The sequence below is a fragment of the Octopus bimaculoides genome, chromosome 5 (assembly GCF_001194135.2).
Source record: "Octopus bimaculoides isolate UCB-OBI-ISO-001 chromosome 5, ASM119413v2, whole genome shotgun sequence".
Lineage (NCBI taxonomy): Eukaryota > Metazoa > Mollusca > Cephalopoda > Octopoda > Octopodidae > Octopus > Octopus bimaculoides.
Window position 1 is genome coordinate 61,233,667 of NC_068985.1, and position 5,567 is coordinate 61,239,233.

Here is a 5,567-nt window from a genome sequence, read left to right on the forward strand (position 1 = left end):
TATATACATACACACACACATTATATATATATATATATATATATATATATATATATATATACACACACACACACACACACACACGCATCTATCTGTATATCAGTTTATATATTTATCTGTACATTTCTATCTACCTGTCTTGACATACGGATAGATAGATAGACAAACACAGAGGGGGAGAGGTGTGTAAACAGACAGTAGACACAAACCCATGATTAATTCCCGGTCAAATGGCATAACTACAACAGCTACTTGATATATTCAACGATTGTTTTACAACGACTTAAGGAGTTTGTTCTGTACGTGATCGCACTACCAGCAGAAACAGCATCTTCCTCAAATCATACCTGACCGTCTTACATAAGGTACTATATGCCGGATAACGTAGTCCTAGATAACCTTTAAATGACGAGATGATCGCGGCTGGCAGTTCATTAGTCTACTGGATTGGAGCTGACCAAGAGCTAAACAACTATGCTTAACTTATTTTCCACAATTACCAATACATAAGAAAGAAATTATGAGATAACTGTTTCTTAAGTTCTTAACAAGGATTTTTTAAGTATTCATTTTATTACTTCAGGTAAAATTACTTCAAGACTTGCAGGAAGAAATTCCTATCCCTGAATCACTGGTTGGTAGTTCAATGGTAGAATAGTCAGTCGTGGAGCCCGATAAAATATTTGAAAAAAAGAAAAAAGAAATATCATTTACAAGCCCTAAAGCAGTGCCCTATATAAAGGCAGAGTAGAATGTATGCTGGGTGCCTTCTGATAAGAAAGACACCAAAAACCTCAAGAGTAAGGACTAGGCAGGTATTTATCAAAATGATGAGTAAATATAATCACCAAAATAGATGTGAAGACTTGGATAACGAAATCAATTAGGGTTTACTTTATAGATTAAAAGTAGATCGAGTTAATCACCATGGATGGTATGCCAATCGAACTGGTACTAGCTTTCACGGTTTGCTACCAATGTCTTTTCATATTTTCTGAAAATAAAAACTGTCAATAAATTGGGAATAAATAGATATAGAACTGAAGTTAAAACCTATTTAATCTACTGATAACAACGGTAGAACATAAGACAAAAGTATAAAGCTGTAATCCCTATTCCCTAAAGAACTTAGAGTTATCAAAACGTTTTGTTCTTCAAATTTTTTCAAGAAAAATTATAGAATTTTTAAAAAAAAGTAATTACCGAATTATTTTATTTTAAAATCATTGAATAGAATGAGAATTAATAATATTGTTTTAATTTCTCCCTTCGCATCTTGAATAAATCAAGATTAGAACGATAAAGAAAAAGTGTGTTGTTGAATAAAAGATCGATGCCACTGATTGTGGCAATGAAGAGTAAATAATCTGGTAAAAGAAAGGATTGTTATAGCAGTTACAGGAATTATCGGTCTGATTAATGTACATTGACATAGGAGGAAGGATTTAATAATAGATGTTTTAAACAATGTGTGTGTGTGTGTGTGCGCGCGCACACACATACACAAACTACTATTAATACAGCAATAGGGTACAGGGAAAAGGTCTAGGGACGTCCAAAGTAGGAAGTAAGGTGCCCGGCGGTAGGGATGGTTACCCGGATAACAGGATTCTTGGTCAAGTTGATGAATGATTGATGTAAGCAATGATAATGTTATTTCAATGAAATAAAGTGGAGAAGGCTGTACATAAATAGTTTATGGTAATATATTTCGATAACTGCTGGTTCTGAGATCAAATCTAAAACGAGACCAACTATTTTCACATTTCAAAAGAAGTCGCGATACTATACAAATGTTCATTCAAGCAGATACAGTGCTACCCTAAAAAATGATTAGTTTTGTCCATTTAAAAGAAATCAATATTTGAATGAAGAATTTTAAAATATTGATTTTAAAATATAGAGCATTATTTTATCGAAAAACAATTCTATTCCATTATCAATTTCCAGAAACCTAAGACTGATCCCTAAAACATTAAGAATATTATTTCGTAACCAATTAAAATAAACGTGTCGTTGATAGGAAGGTATGGAAGGAAATGGCTAAATAATCGAAGTTCCAGCTGACTACTGAATTTACAGCGAAAGACTAAATAGAAATTCAAATTATTTTTATTTTAAGGAATCAGATGATAAGATATATTAAATAGAATTATGTTGACTTTTTGTTCCTGACAGTTTAAAAATTTTCTTGTATTGTGATGTCATCTCTCATAGAATGAATGGTTCCGTATGTGACACATTTCACTTGACTTTAACATCGTCTCACAAATACTTTTAGCGAATGTAATTCATTTTTCACTAAAAGATTAATACTTAATGAGGCAAATAATACGGAATGAAAGATGAATATTAAATGCAATGGTAGGGAGAAAGAGAAGTGGGGGAATCTATAGTAATCAACAGAATTATTATCATTAAATCGATTACTAGACAAAGAATTTCATAACAATGGTTTTTGTAATTGGTAATTAATGTTTGATATTTGAAAAAAAGAGGAAACACACTGATTTCTGATTTCTCTGTCTCAAAGACCGAGAAGGGAACAAGCTGAGAGAAACGGTAGCATAGCAATATCATCACAGATGAATGAAACCAGCAACGTAATAGGGTTAGTCTGGCACCCGGCTATTTAAAAAACAGGCATTAATCACAGATAATAATTTCAAAAAATGCCGCTCACTTACCTTTCAGGCGGCGACCAGCTCAGTAAGCTCCGTGTAAACAGTATCCATAGGTTCATGAAAAATGTGGAACGTGAACAGTTGTTTCTTTGTTCAGTGATTAATAAATTGCTTTCTTTATGTACATTATAATTAATCTAGCCTTGAAAGATGTTTTGAAAATTTAATACTTTAAAATCAATAACAAAGTATTTATTAAATTATCTGCTTTAATTCAAACATTGTGTTTATTTTAATGTGATACAATTATTAAAAATTTTCAGCTTCAAAAATAGGCAGGCTTTTAAATTGCGAACAGATACATTTTGCCAAATTTCTTTGCTTATTATTTCTTCCTGGGTTTATTAAATTTAGAAATATATGTTTATTTCTTTCCCACTATTCATTTATATAGCACTTGTTCTCCGTCAACTTTTGTAAGTATTATTTTGCCAGACACAGAGAATAAGTTGAGGCAGCAGTAATATTCCTCTCTACCTTGTCGCCCCACCGACTGCAGCGATGAGTCAGTTTCTAAAAGTTTTCAATGTCCAGTGCCGTTTTGACGGTGCTGGAGAAGAAAGGAAAGAGTAAGCCAGACAGAACAGACACCACTCTAACTGGCTGCTTCTCTTTTCACTTCTCCTTCCATCTCGAATGAAGTTATAAATTTTTTTTTTTAACTCTGTTTGTTCCACTTTAGAGGCGTAGAAATGAAAGAAAACCCCTTCACTGTCACTGATAAAGCACCTCGCCTGATTTAGTCGATGTAGAAAGAGTGGAGTAGGGATAAAAATGTTGCTACGTTCAAATTTAGTGTTTGCTTATACATACATAAACACACACAAACACGTGTGTGCGCGGTAAAAAAGACAAGTCATAGAGTTTACTAGAAATAGATTGTATATAACCTCTTATCCGAACTTGCTTATAATTGCTAGAGTCCTCTTCCTCTACCTGCTACCGTGATCACTATATTCCACGCCTTACTAATATTAATACCCCAGTATTTTCTCCTGAACTTCAACTTCCAAACAGCTCCCATTATAGTTATCCGAGACTCAGCTCTTGTATTCCATCTATTATCAAGGAAACGACTTCTCAGTCTATTATCATCATCTCCGCCTTACCTTCCACATATCATCAGTTCATTAGAGAAAGTAACGATGAATGAAATATCTCTCTCTCTCTCTCTCTCTCTCTCTCTCTCTCTCCCCACTTCACTGTTAGCTATCATAACTAAATAGATAAATTGATCACTTGACAACAACTCAGATGTAAGTCAAACCTTTTGTTCTAAAGTAAGACCAGCGGAAAGTAGGAAGAAAAGCCGGTCAACTTGATGTCATGTTTTAGCATAGAAGCCCCAAACAAAGTCTGTATAAATACACACACATACTCTCTCTTTCTCTCTCTCTCTCTCTTTCTTCAATGATACCAGTACGTTTAGATTTCCCCTGTAAATGTGCCATCGCTTTCTTTCCTCTCAATTTTTCTCTTCTGACATTGTCTTTTCCCCTTTCAATTTATCCAAAAAAGAGGATTAATCCACAAGAGTCACGATCTTTCTCTCCCTCTCGCTTTCTCGATCTCAAAAAAAAAAAAACTGACAATTTCAGTAAGGGGTATAACGAAATGAATATTTCGTGTAATTATGCTAAAAATGACAATAAGCATATATTAAAAACACATGTTTATATGTGATATTCCATTTTCTGAATATATAAAATATATTTTGGTAACTCAGTCCATCCGCATAAGTATCTCTGTAATGACGGAAAACTTTATTAGTTGATTTTAAATTACTGTTAATTTTTTCTTCCTTCTCAAACAACATTAGTAGAAACATTCTGATTCCTTCGAGAAATTTAACCAATTTAACATATACTTTTATGTTTTGATTAAATTTCCCAGAATTAAAAATAAAGATTAAAAAAGAAATGTTTTTGTTTATTTCAGAGCTGTATTTGTTTGAGTTGATCTAAAGCCGTGTGTTTAAATCTAAAAGAAATATCGCAGAAAAGTAATTTTAGTCATTTAACAATGCAAGAACACTAGAAAGGTGAATGTAGCAGTTTTTTGTCTGTTTTGAAATTACTAGAATAACTCTTCCACGATGTTGTTATCTAATAACAAATAATTAAGTCATTGTCCGGTTTATATTTATACCAATTGTATGAAATAGATGATGATAGCTCTTACTATAATATATAATGCTTCTCCAATGTAAGTTAAGCCTTAAGCTAAAGGACCTTGAAAACTTGCAAATTAGTTATTCATTAAGATATATGTTGTGACATTACATATCTTTTTAGACAGAACATGTAAAAGAAAACAGTAGAGTCCAAAGAAAGTGGAAGCTTACTCATATCCTAGTCTCCATTTCATTAAGCAATTATGTGTTCTATCTTGTCGAGATAGTCTATTACAAGTTTCTTACATAGTCTATTACAAGTTTCTCATGATACATTTCAAGAGGTTTTCAACACTTTCCAGATATCACTTGTATGAATGAGATTCTGGACGGTTAGCCTGGAATTGTTTTCCATTCATCATCATCATCGTAATCAAAACTATCATTATCATCAGTTTGTCTACATTTCTATGCTTGCATGGGTCAGATGGAATTCATTGACACAGATTTTCTACAGCCAGATGCTCTTTCTATTGCCAACATTTAGGTGTATGAGAGAGGCATGATTTTATGCCTGGGTGAGTATGTTTGTATGTGCATAGATAGATAGAGAGAGAGAGAGAGAAACAGAAGAAAGAAACAGAGTGAGAGTGTCTAGGTTAGGTTTCCTTCCTATTGTACCTAGTTTATGATTGAGTAAATAGCTGTTTGCAAGGTAATCAACTCTAACAAAAAAGTTTAGAATAGTAAATGAAAATGTCTCAAAATGC

General features: G+C 32.9%; 1 protein-coding gene across 1 annotated transcript in view; it reads right to left on the minus strand.

Annotated features, from left to right (window-relative positions):
* Positions 1 to 3,791, minus strand: part of LOC106869304 (pleckstrin homology-like domain family B member 1) — a 462,567-nt gene extending 458,776 nt beyond the window's left edge. Inside the window, exon 1 of the mRNA XM_052967731.1 lies at positions 2,688 to 3,791. The gene's annotated coding sequence lies outside the window, so the exon portion shown is untranslated. The remainder of the gene's footprint in view (positions 1 to 2,687) is intronic.
* Positions 3,792 to 5,567: the final 1,776 nt, after the last annotated feature.